A 14,594-nucleotide genomic window follows, 5' to 3' on the forward strand; every position below is an offset into this window, starting at 1 on the left:
GATAGTAAAGATGCTGTGAATGTTTCACAAGTTCCAAAAATGGAAGTAGGCTATTGGAATTTTAATAATAAAAGGTTAGTACGTGTTAAACCTGCCATTGATGACACTGACTGTGTTACAAAAGAACAGACTATAACTTATAATAAAAAAGAAAAATGTTGGGATGCCAAAAATCAATTCATAAGAAATCTACCAGAGGGGGAACATTCGGATGATATTTGTCTAATGTCACAATCTATGCATTACGATGGATCAAAATTTGTATATGGAGAAAAAAATTTTAATTTGATGGAATATAATCCTGATTTATTAGTTGCTGACCCCAGATCTTTGAGTGGATTTAAGTATATAGATAATAGACCATATATACCAGAAAACTATGTATTTAAAAGAATGGAAGATAATCTATTGATTGGGGCTAATGGTGATGTATTTAGAGTTACAGGAAAGGATGATGTTATAAAAAATGAATGAAATTGCATACGAGCTTCATAAGCCTGCAAGAAAGAATTTCATTAGAAGGTCTTTTAAAGTATTGGGTATAAACGAAACCATACAAATAGATTTAGTTGATATGCAAAACTATGCTAGAGAAAATTCTGGCAATAAATATATTTTAACTTTAATAGATACATTTTCTAAAAAAGCTTATGCTGCTCCACTAAAGAATAAGACAGGGTTAGTGGTTACAGAAGCCATTAAAACCATTCTACCAAAGGGGGTTAAAAACATTCAATCTGACAATGGAAAAGAATTTTTTAATCAATATTTTAGCAAACTAATGAAAAAATTAAATATTAATCACTATCACACATTTTCTACAACTAAGGCTGCAATTGTGGAGAGGTTTCAGAGAACTTTAAAGAATTGGTTATATAGAGAATTTAGTGCTCAGGGGAGTTATAAATGGTTGGATTTACTTCCAAAGTTAATTCGAAAATATAATAATAAAGTGCATAGATCTATAGGAATGAAGCCTAACCAAGTGAATGTTAAGAATAGTAAATATGTGCATGAGAGGTTGACTTCTAAAGTAGTGCAAGTTAAAAAGCCAAGATATAAGGTAGGTGATAGCGTAAGGATTTCCAAGTATAAACATGTTTTTAGTAAAGGTTATACTCCAAATTGGACAGGGGAACTATTTACAATAGCAGAAGTTAAGAATACAAAGCCTGTGACTTATATCTTGAAAGATGAAAATGGCAATATAATCAGGGGAGGCTTCTATACAGAGGAGTTGTTAAAGACCAAGTATAAGGACATGTATTTGGTAGAGAAGGTAATTAGGAGAAAGGGTGATTCGTTGTATGTCAAATGGCTTGGGTTCCCAAGTAGCCAGAACTCATGGATTTCCACTAAGGATGTCCAAGGGAGCACATCATGAGCCGGGAGCATGCCCGAGTTCACGCACAAACCTCACATGATTTTGAAAATATACATGGGAATGGATGTGGATTTGAAATTTTAATGGAGTTTGAACATTTATATAGGCTTGTATTGGACGAGATCTAAATATAGCTGGTCTTTAAAAAAGTGGCCAAAAAATGAGCCATATTCCAGACGTGATTTTTAGTATTAACAAAAGTAGAAAATTTATATAGGGGTGTATAGGTCGAGAGCTGGGTCTTTAAAAAAGTGGCCAAAAAAATGAGCCACTCATTTTTCTCATTTTTCCCCTATAAAAAGTGCCCTAAAAGTGCCTCTAAAACGCCGAAAGTGGGGTCATATTCTGGTATTATATCTACTCATCGCGTCTGTGATGTAGAGATGGTGATGTTGCAAATGACATCACTGATGTAGACTATATGTTCATGTCACACTGGAGTGTGGAGGTAATCAGCAATCCATCAACTAGCTATATACAGCAGAGAGTGGGATATAAATATGTGTCAACAACACTAGACCATCGCGTCTGTGATGTAGAGATGGTGATGTTGACAATGACGTCACTGATGTAGACTATATGTCCATGTCACACTGGAGTGTGGAGGTAATCAGCAATCCATTGACTAGTCAAATACAACAGAGAGTGAGATATAATTGTGTGTCAACAACACTAGACCATCGCGTCTGTGACGTAGAGATGGTGATTTTGAGAATTACATCACTGATGTAGATGTAGACTATATGTCATGTCACACTGGAGTGTGGAGGTAATCAGCAATCTAACAACTAGTCAAATACAACAGAGAGTGAGATATAATTTTGTGTCAACAACACTAAACCATCGCGTCTGTGATGTACATATGGTGATGTTGACAATGACGTCACTGATGTAGACTATACGTTCATGTCACACTGGAGTGTAGTGGTAATCAGCAATCTAACAACTAGTCAAATACAACAGAGAGTGGGATACAATTGTGTGTCTACAACAACCATCTCGACTGTGATGTTGGCAACGACGTCACTGATGTATAATATATTATGTTCATTGTTCATGTTACGCTGAAGTGGAACGGTTATCTGTTATTAAGGTAGGTACAATAATACTTTGCCTTACAACTAATTTCAGTAGTTATTTCTATGTTCTTTTATGAATGTCATGATTCATTACTTAAATTATTACTGTTATTGGTTAATTACAGTACTGATTCATTATTTATTTATTGCAGGAAGATGTTTTGAAAGCCCGAAATTCTATCACAATTACCTTTCGACTACATTTTCTCCGTATTTTTTTAAGTTTAGTGTAACTTATCTTTTTATTATACCTTTTAGACTAATAAACATAGTTTATAGATCGTGGAAGGTTTTCTTAGGCTGTTTTAGGTATAAGTAAATAAGTAAAGTGAACTGTCTCTCATGAACACGTATTTGCAATCTACAATGTGTGGGTATTAACTATCATGCACACATGTTGGCACCGAACCTTGGTTAAACAGCTGCTTGTATTCATCGCTGGGTAGTCATGCTCTTTGATTTTCGATTCAGATGACATCTTTATAATGCAAAAGTTACCATTTCCAGTTTTTTGCGGATACAGTTTAAAACCTAGTCTTGATCATCGATAGAGTAATTATACATCGATGGTCTTGATACAAGGTGTTTTTATAGAACCAAAATTACAGGGGCGGCAACACTGTTTAAAGGGAAAAGTAGTTTGAATTTTTTTATATCTGTCATTTTGTTTTGTTTAACTGATTATTGTCTACAGGGTTTAGTCTGTTTTCGCAAAGTTCAAAAGGTATGTACTGCAGAAGAAAATGTTATATATGTACATATCATTAGTTTTATGCCAAGAAAGGTTTGAAATTAAGTCTCAAGTTATTTCAGTTTCTAATGAACCAACTATATTTGTTGACTTATTGACAATTTTAGGAAACCAGACATGTTGAAAATAATGTTGAAAATAAAAATAAGACTTATGCCTACAATATATCTTTTTTGATCTTGAGAAATCTCCATGTTGAGTTTGTTTCCAAATAAATGCCATATAACACTAAGCAAGATAGGCACCAATGCAATAATGGGTTCCAGCTGATCGGCATTTCAGTAAAGAAAACAGGGACACCAATTTCCATACTTTTAGCTTGTTTTGTCCAAAAAAAGTGTCTCTCAACAATTGAAAATAAATTGCGTTAAAAACATCCTATGTTCTAACAAACACCTTTTTGTTTAATGGAATCATCAAGTTATTGTTGAAAATGTAAATACACCCGTTTTTAATTAGCTTTTTGAGCTTTGTTTATGCTTTTTTTATTGGGTCAGACGGTGACACCATTTAGGACTAATGATGACAAAAAACGCTAACAATTGACTAATTATAATGCAGAAATAGAACAGTTATTAAGTGATCAATTAAGGAATGAAATATGAAACAATCGTTTGTGCTTAAAGGTATTCATTTTGGTAAATGGAAGTAAGTGGATTTAACTTTCAAGTCCATGTATGTATTCATTACCTTTTAACTATGTCAATTTCATACTATTGAAAAATTTACTATTCAAACAACCGTGTTATTTATATTGAAATCGTTGCTTATGCCTTCTCAATAGCCTGTAAAACTTCATTACACACTTTAAACTGGTAAATGTCAATATCCATGACAAGAAAAGTTTAATTTTATTATATTTCTCTATAATGATTTAAAATAATAATATATACTGTATATATATATATATATATATATATATATATATATATATATATACACTAGTATAAGAAAGGGGTGGTGTCTGTCTGTCTGTGTGTTTGTATGAGCTAAACTCAAAGACTACTGAACCGATTGGGTTCAAATTCGACAAAAATAAAGCTAAAGCTTCGAGGATCAGGATACATATACTGTAGAACTATTTAAGCTTCGGTATTGCCCTATGACTCCACCCCGAGGTGAGTTTAAAGTTCGGAGGTGAGAGTAAAAATACCCCCCTCACAGCAAACCTAAAAACTAAGACAATTTCTATTTGCCTGATAAAATTGTCACTAAACTCTCTCCTTAAAAATGTTAGAAAATTACACTGTTGACAGGTTTGGGACAATTTTGATACCTTTTCGTTTACAGTACAAACTACTCAACATGTTATTTGATTAAACCTTAAAATCTATCATTGATTTTGTATCCTAGGTAGCCGAAATAAGTGTGCACAGTCTGAGTTAACAAAAATGTACTATTATCAAGTTAAGTAATACTAATTTCGTTTCTAAATCTGTGAAGCCAAGGTACTTTCAAAGAACTAACATGTCTCTTTTGCATACTAACCCCGTTGCAAGACACGGGTATAGTGAAAGTTATATACAAGATAAAAAAAAATCTGGAAACGGCTTAATAACTTTTTAACGAAATCCGTTAAAAAATATCAAACCTTTCACATCAACTTACATGTATAAAAACTACTTTTTCCAAGCATTTAAATTTTTTCACCTCTACCAGGGTGAACCCATGAGGAGTAGGTACATAATCTTTAATGTAAGCATAGGTTGATATGCACATCATTTTAAAGGGTTAGTCAAGTGGAGTTCATTGCCGGAAACCGCGTCTCAAAAGGTTCATCCATTATAAAATGGCGGCTGTTCAAATTTCTTGTGGAATATACCTGCACAGGCCTTAGTATTGGCAAACACTCGTATTAAACATTAGCTTGAGAGCTGAACTTGTATTTTAAAGTCAACTAGCTCATAGACTAAGTAAGGTTATTTCATCTTTAAAACAAATTTTACTGGGTTTCAGATTTTCAGGCTAATGTTGACTACGAGTATTTACCATTACTAAGGCCTGTGCAGGAATATTCCTCAAGAACTTTGGACTGCCGCCATTTTGTAACGGATGAACCTTTTGTGACGCGGTTTCCGGCAATTATTTCCACTTGACCAGACCTTTACAATGATGTGTATATCAATCTATGCTTACATTAAAAATTATGTACCTACTCCTCATGGGCCGTCCCCTTGTGAAGGTACAAAAATGGTAATTCTGGCAAAAAGTAGTTTTCATGCATATAAGTTGATGTGAAAGGTTTTAATTTTCTAACGAATTTGGTAAAAAGATATCAAACCGTTTCCAGAGTTTTTGTCACTCTGTATATATTTTGTATTATATTAATTTTATATATTTCATTGGCATAGAATAATCCAGCTAAGAATTGCATACCGACGGAATAAGACTTTGTTCAACGCATGAAACTAATGAAGCAATACAGAAGACTGGATAACCAATATTGAACATCTTGAATTAATTAACAGAAACTATGCAGCTATGTTTCGGATTAAATTCTGTAAACATTTTCTGTACATTCCTATACAAGTTTCAATGTAGCAACCTATGTATGAACTGTACTTTTGTAAACAATACTTGTATTAATTGTTTATAGTGATACCATATGAGCAAAGTTAATAATTGCTTGTGTGTAAGATTATTCGCAAATTCAAATACCATCTCTAGTACTTTGTTACAATATGTCAGGACAATGAGTATGCTAAAAATAGTGCATCTTTGAAGCTTGAAGAATCAACAACATAACTCACATGAACTTCAAGAGCTTAACAACTACAACTAGCAAGTCAATATTCTGGTCAGAAACGAGCTCTAAAAGTTTTGTCACATCGTTGTCGTGTTTTCAAAAGGCCCCTATCTTCCGTTAAGGAATCTGAGGCTTGATTTGTTTTAACAGGTATTTGAAGAAATATTTTTTACAACTTCCGTGTATCTGAAACAGATAGAAATTTTCACAGTTTATGAATCAGTAAAAATATATCATTTTATCATAAATAGTTTATAATAATTAAATCAGTTTTCATTGTATAATATAGGCTACATGTTTTGATATAAAAAATAGTAGAACAAATATTGCTTATTTTCATATATACAAATATTTGCTTAGTCATCATTTACGGATTTAGAAATTAAGATTTGTAAAACCTAGTTCGTGATATAAATCTAATGTACACTTAAAATTACTTAGACCCAATAATGTCAGCACATTTAAGCCAATTCACACTTGCCTAAGTTCAATTAGTCCAGAGTTTCCGTTGGCAATTAATTATTGAACATATTTCTGCTAAGTTCTCGTAGTTTGTGAATTTACAGTGAAAATAAACGGATTCATCATTAAATACTTCTATGAAATTTTCAATTGCATTATGATATTTTAAAATGAATAAAATTGTTCAATTGAGTAAAAAAACACTTAGTTTGCCAATAGATGAACTCTTGTGTGATAATTATATTGATTGTCCAACTAACTGTTAAATCTATATATTAATACGCAAGCAGGTTTCTTTTCACAGTCATAACTCGATAACGGTTTGACGGATTTTAACGTTTGAGGTGTCAAATTAAAGGTATTTTCACGTAGATGTGCAAATACCTCAGAATATTAAGAAAGGGCACCACTAAAGTACACTTAAGGGCTAAAGTTTGGAAGGCGGTGCTATCTGTTGACATTAGATCAAACTCATTTCCTTTTGTTTACAAATAACATATGGACGTAGTTTGAAATAGTTTTTAAGGTTAACCACAGACTTCAGTACTTAAAACTTCCAGAGCAAAGCTAGAATTTATATTTTGTTTCAATCTGTTAACTAAGTCTGGTTCATAATAAAGAGTTTCCTAAAGTGTGTGTAATAGCTAAAATCATAGACAAAAAGAAAAAATATTTAATAAATATTCCATTTTTTTTCATGGTTAAATTGATTTACCTTACATCGTACTTTACTGATTATCATGTAGGTACAGTTCGATGCGATGAAGTAAATGTTCAAAAGTGATTATTCACAGGGCAGTTATCTGTTAGGCCTACATTACCATTATATCATGTAATTTACAATGTGTATCAAAATTCCAATTACTTTATAGTGTTTTCTGTTGTTTGGTTAGCTTTCTTATTTCATTTCAATTTCAAAATCAAATGCATCAACCTCTCAATTGAACATTTGACGGGTACATAGAGGTAGTACCACCGTTGTGATACATCCAATCTCGGACAAAAGAACTTTAAATGTTTACATTGTAGTGGCTTACATTTTAAGCAAGAAAAGACTGGCCGAGACAGTTAAGTTTTTACTCTTTGTTGCAATAAATGAAAGGTTCGTTTACCTCAATTGTGCAATTGACCATGCCTTCAGGATCTTATTGGAAACTCCCAATCTGAAAAAAAGGACTGTGAGACTTATATCCAGAAATTATTTTGATAAAATTCGTCAATTCAATTCTGCCTTTACCATGGTCAGCTCCGGGAAGCTCATTAAGACGAGAAATTTCCACAGGGGATCGACAATTTCAAGATTCATGACACGTTTTACCCCCGACTAGGTCCTCTAATTCCTCAAGAAAGTGATGATCCTGAATACGCATAGGTATATAAGTAAGTGCAGCATTGTTACTAGAACCCAAAGGAGAATTAAGCACAAATCAAAAAATTCAGTGAAAAAATATGCGGGGAAAAGGGTCACAATGCCCAATTTTAAATCTTTGAAGACAGTGGCAGACATTCTGTAGGGACGAGAGCTCCGAGGAGTCAAGTGAGATTCTTATGTACATAATAAGAGACAGAAAAAGTGTCTTCCCTCGCTACAATGGTGCTACCTGTGTAGATGTCGCAGCAATTTTTAAAGCACCACCTGGTCAAACAAATCGTATAGTTTTTTCTAACACTAATAATGTTAAAGGCGTATCCATTCTAGATCTGTCGTTAGATCCACTTGCTTCCCCTCTTATGTTCGCAACTGGAGACTTGGGTTGGGGCCCCTCTAATTTAAACACGCCTAAAACAGAACGTATCGTAGACATAATTTAACAATGCTAGAATAAGAGTAGCAATGGTTGGCGCCAAAAGAGGAATTGAGCTACATTAGGTCAAAAGCTCACGTTACAGTGTGTGGTTGACATCTACGTGCTCATAGAGTGCACCCGCCTACTATACATAAGAGATAACCAAAGCAGTATGAGAGTGAATGTGAATTCAAATATTGTAGATTACTTTTATATTTTTTATATTCTATAATCAGTCATATCAATTATTTAAGAGTGACTCTTTCATTAAGGTCTTGCTGTTTATGTTTTTTGTTTGTTCTTTTAATACAAGTTTCAGTTTTGCTCGATTTAGACCAACAGGTTATCTAGTTATTTAAATTATTGTTATGTTCTCTATTTAACATTCAACTAAAGCAGAACAATTATCAAAAACTTAGATTTTTTTAAATAAAACTAAAATTATAGCAGATGAATTATTATAATATGAAATTGTATTAAAGGGGTTGCGAATAAGAATATATCTACACGGTTATTTAACTCAGTACTTAAACAATAATTTAACTAGATAAAAACAATTTTTGTCAGTTAAAAAGATAACTTTTTGCTAAACAAGTCGCGTTTTGCGTTTATTTAAAACAAAATAGCTCTTAATAAAAAGGTGCACATATAAATCTAAGGGAACAAAGCTCAAGTGAGCGGAACAACCAAATGCCTGGAAGTATACTCTTTGTCGTGTATCTTTTATATTTTACTTTTATTTGAAACACCAAGAATAAAGGGTGGTAATATTTAAAACAAGTGTTCAATAGTGAAAGAATTTATGCAAAAAAATAATGATTTTTCTTCTTTAATCTGGCAGCTAAACAGAGTATTACGTGGCCAATCAAAATACAAAAAATCTTATGGTTATGTGGAAGTTTTTTAAATTTAATGTAAAACTAGGTTGCGAGGTTGTTAATGTATAAAATTTGAAATCGTGGTTGACGTTTTTTCTGCTATAGTTTTAGTAGATTTTTCAAAATTAATTAAAACACAACATTTACATATATTTATTTGATGATTTTATTAATTCTTAATTTTATTCTTAATTTAAATAAATCCTTTCTTTTATTTTATGATTTCAGACACAGAATCTTACCACGAAATAAATACAGTATTTTAGTCATTGGAAAGTACATAAAGTTAAGATTTGTATCCATTACGTAATAAGTTTTAATTAAATAAAACGAACTATAATTTTAGTAGTTTTCATAATACTTTCTACACTCAGAATTTGATGAAAAATTATTTTTTTATAATTAAAGTTTAGGTTTGTTGTATACAATATTTGTAATATTTGGGTTGGTTATTTTACGAAAATAAAACAATTTTGTAACTAGGATAATTTTTTTAATCGTACTGTGAAAAATATTAATATAATTCTATACAAGAAAAATGCTTTGAATAGTGAAAGAACTACAATAATAGATAATTTATTGTAAATAAATATTTTTACTTATGCTTCAGATTTTCGTTTGCAAGTATTTGAAAGCAGGTTTTGTTGAAAGTTTGAAAATGTATTAATTTTACAAAATCGGAACTTAAACCACGGTCATTTAATCTACATCAAATTCAGGGGTTATTGTCTAAGTAATTAACTCTTTTTCATTAATATAGATGGCCTGTTTGCAGCAGTAACTTTCTGCATTTAGGAGTCTTAACTGCTCCTTATCCTTATTATGGAGCCAAATCAGCTGTAAACTCAATTAGAAGCAAAAGCATTGATTAAACATGTCCCCTATTAAAGCTCCCATATGATTGATTGTTACATAAGCTAAAGACACATTCTTAAGTTAGATTCCTCCAGTTCATGTAAGACTAAACTCCTGTTTTGTTTTAAAATTGGTTTTTATTCAAGTTATTTCAAACTTGGTGTTACCAAATAAACCCTCTTATTTATTGTTGAATAAATAAATGGTCCTCTGGATTTGTAACAAAACAGTAAAACACAAATCATAAAATTACCCCTAAAATAAGAAAAAACTTATTTATTCCACTCTAGGGCTCGTCTTTACAAACATTAACCATGTAAAAAAAGATAAGCTTCAGCTGTTCAATGGGATTAGAACTGTTCTTGCTTTAGATTCTACGATGGAAGGTAAAGGTCCAACATAATCTACAAAGCAAATGTTATCGTCAATAGGTATTAATTTCACTAAATTAGTTCCAAGTACCTCGACAAAAATAAAATTTCAAGAATTTATAGTACTGTTCTTTGTTCATACGACCAATTTTCTGTTGTTTGATTTTATAGGGTATTTATTTTCTGAAAATAAACTTTAAGGGAAATAACAAGAAGGGCAAAGAGAAATTTGAAGGGGACTGCTTTGTTTATTATAGACCACTAAAAAATTGTTGGGTCGTATGGCTGGTAAAAAGGAAAAATGCATACACCAGACTCTAAGATAAATCCATCCTAAGACTAAATAAATCTCATTAATTACAATGTATCAACAATCATTTAATGAAGGTGCGATATGTAGTTTTAACACCTTAATTACATTGTTGCCGTGGTGCAAAATAACAAATTAACTACACAAGCGACACCAAAAGGAATGAAATTTCTCAACAACTCTACATCGTTGGTGTTAAACGGTGATGTGACTGGTGTGTAGACAACTAATATTTAGCATCCACATTTTCAGACTTAAATTAATTTGAACATTAATTAGACTTTGTATAGACAATGAAAGTGCAAAATAAATTAACAGCTAGTAGTTATTAATGTTGAAGATTTTATATAGTATTGCTTTGTTTAATGCTATATAATCAAATATCTTTTTAATGTATCTTTTAATATCAGCTGCTTGTTTATTTTATTATGTTGTTCTAATATGTTCACAGTTTGAAGTGTTAATGTTTTAATATCTTTCCTTTTTACATCAATTATTAATAAAGTATTTTATGTATTTTATTCCCTCATTTCATCAGGTTACGGGCCCAGAAAACGTGTTTGATATAATTCATTTTGAATATGTATAAAACTACATTAAAATGAAGAATTCTGGACTGATTGTGTTTGGTAAGATTTCTAGGCTTATGAAAAATATTTTGTTACCCAATTTCTTGAAATGAATTTTTATGTTGTTTGACCTAAAATGGAAACTACACAAGAAAACAATAATACAACTCATACTATTACACCTACCTCAAGTAATACAGGATTGTCTAGTATGACAAATATTATAATGGGAGGAAATAGTAATGTTGAACGTCTAGAGGGTGTTTCAAATTATAACAATTGGAAGTTTTCAATGAAAATGGCATTAATAATTGATGGACTTTGGGATTGTGTATCTGATGATACTGAAATTAAAGATAAAAACAGAGATCAAAAGGCTCTTGCAAAAATTTGTTTAAATGTTTTGCCTACTTGTTATCCTTATGTTAGGAATGCTAACACTGCTAAAGAAGCTTGGGATAATCTCCAGAATGCTTTTGAAAACAAAAGTTTGGTTAGAAGACTTAGTCTTTTAAGACGTTTACTTAGAACTAAATTGGAAGATTTTAGCACAATGGCAGACTATGTAAATGGAACTTTGTCCTTAGTTCAACAGTTAGCAGACATAAATCACATTGTTGGTGATGAAGAAGTTGCAATGCTACTTCTGGGTGGTTTACCTTCAGAATATGAACCGCTTATTATGGGTATTGAAGTTACTCAAACAACTGTCTCAAGTGAGTTTGTTAAGACTCGTCTCTTACAAGAGGATTTTAGGAGGTCTGAAAATACTTCAACTGGAAGTGAATCAGCTTTGGCAATCAAACATTCTTATGCCAAGAAAATTGAGAAGTTGAAAGATTCAAAAGGTAAGTTTAGACCACAGAAGAAAATTATTTGTCATCATTGTAACCAACCTGGACATATTAAGCCTAACTGTCCTAATCTTGGCAATAATTCTCAGCACAAATCTAAGGCAAATTATGTTGGGAAACACAAAGAAAATGACAATGTGTTGCTTACAACCGTTTTCCATACTGAAAATATAAAATCTTATGAATCCAAAGTTGATCATAATGATTGGGTAATTGATTCAGGTTGTACAACTCATATGAGTAATCAAATGGTGAAAAATTGTAAGTTTGAAAAGAAGGAAGTGTTGGTCGCCAATAATGCAAAACTTACAAGTAATTGTGTTGGTGATATTGAACTTTTTGTAGAAAATTCTAATAAAGTCACTGTTAAGGATGTTTTATAGATACCAGAACTTGCTACTAATTTGTTGTCTGTAAATAAAATTACAGAAAAAGGTAAAATAGTAGTTTTTGACAAAGATTCGTGCAGAATTTATTCAGAAAATGACTGTCGAATAGAGGGAAATAGTGACATTTCTGCTGTGAATGACGGTGGTGTATATAAACTAAACTTAATAGAGCCAACAGAGTTGAATGGTCACTCTGAATTCAAAGAAGATAATTCATCAGCTGCTCTTACAGTTGCTACCAAAGGTCCGTGGCACCGTAGATTAGGCCATCTAAGTCATAAAGGAATGGATTTACTAAGAAATGGTTTAGTTAATGGAGTAAATTATTCAAAATCAGAAAAGGAGAATACTTGTACCACATGTATTGAAGGTAAGATAACAAGAAAATCTTTTCCTAAAGGTCAAAGTATCAGAGCTACTTCATTACTTGAGCTAATTCATTCAGACTTATGTGGACCAATGTCCTGTAACGGCTCACAACCCACGCTTATTTTGCACATACCTGAGTACATAGTATTATATACTATAAACAATTTTATGAATCTCTTAAATCGTAACGTATTTTTGTTGGACGATAAATTTAATCATATTTTTTCATAGCCATATTCTAATTTATTCAAATAAAACTAGGTTTGTCGAAGGTTTTCAAGAGAATTTTCATGGCCATAAACAGTAAAAGATAAGGGAGTCATTTTTTAGCATAGTATATTCAATGATCTATACCATTATACAATGGTGTTTGTCTGTCTGTATATCATGTTGTATATAAAACGTGATTCGAATATTAACAAATAAAAAAATCAATGTAGGCCTAAACTTCAACAGTTTCCATGCTCGCCTAGTGTTTGTGAATGTATGAGTGTTTGTAATTATCGTTTGTGGTTGTGAATTGTAAAAGTTATGAATCAATTAAAAAACTATATGGAATCAATACATTTTGTAACTAAAGAAAAACCTCTTGTGTTACCAACTTTTACCTTTGAATTAGGTGTATTGCAATAGACATTATGAAATATGTGTATTTCAATACAGTCCTTGCAAATTAAAGAATATTCCAAAGTAAATCATTAAATCATGTCATCACATTCATGTAAATGTTTAGGGGTTTTATTTTGTTTATCAAAATAAGTTATACGAGAACATGGACTGTATAACTCTTGGCACTATGTGTGTTCCTGCAAGTAACGTATTGTTCACTGCAGACGACATGGGCTTGGCGTTAACATCATACTGCTATTTGTCTATGGCGTGTTTGGTATTTTACGTCTACATCTTTGATAAACATTTATATAACTGACTCCGGACCTGTCTACAGGAAACCATCTATAGTTATGAAAATTAACATAATTTAAAGTTAAAAATCTGTGTTACATTAGTAGTTTATTTTTTGGGACAAATTACTTCAAACGAGAAATACATACAGATTTACAGTATTAAACAGTTTCTACTTTGAAATAAAAATCAACAAATTATATTAGGACATAACATTCCTTGTTTTTTTTTCTCTGAGTCTGAAACTTAAAGGTTGAGAAACCAGTCGTGGATAAATTCGGAACATACATCAGTGGGGCTGAAATGGGGAAAATATCTTAACCGAAAAACCCTCAATCTGCAATTCAAATTAAGTATTTGCACTGTCTAGGTAAAAAGTGTTTAATCTCTACAACCTTTTATAAAATTGTATTTATTATTTGACTCAATGCAATTTAAGCTTAATCCATCGGTAAAATAGGTACAGAACTAATTATTGGCTTTAGAAGGAAGGAGCATGATTTTATTTCACAATTTTTAAACGAGTTTGAGATGCTCAGTGTTATACGGTCACAAAAATTGAATAATCAATTTATTGTTTCTGTCAAAGTGTGTTCAGTTGACTAAATAAATCGCTTGATTTGGTTTACAATGCTTAAAATACCAAGTGTCCCATAATAGTCCCCCAGGTTTATTTTTAAACGGCTATGTAATATATTCAAACTAGCTTTGATACACGCTACTAGGGTAATATAAAGTACTTTTTTGGGATATTTTGAAATTCACCCCCCACCACTAAAAAGGTGCTGCTGGGGGCAACTTAATCGTTTTCTACAGTAACCCCTATCAAGTAGCACATCATTTTAAAGACAAATAATTAAAAATAATATCGACGAAAACCAGAGGTC

Source organism: Macrosteles quadrilineatus, unplaced genomic scaffold, assembly GCF_028750875.1.
Source record: "Macrosteles quadrilineatus isolate MER2022 unplaced genomic scaffold, UCM_ALF_1.0 Scaffold_9__3_contigs__length_116548681, whole genome shotgun sequence".
NCBI lineage: Eukaryota > Metazoa > Arthropoda > Insecta > Hemiptera > Cicadellidae > Macrosteles > Macrosteles quadrilineatus.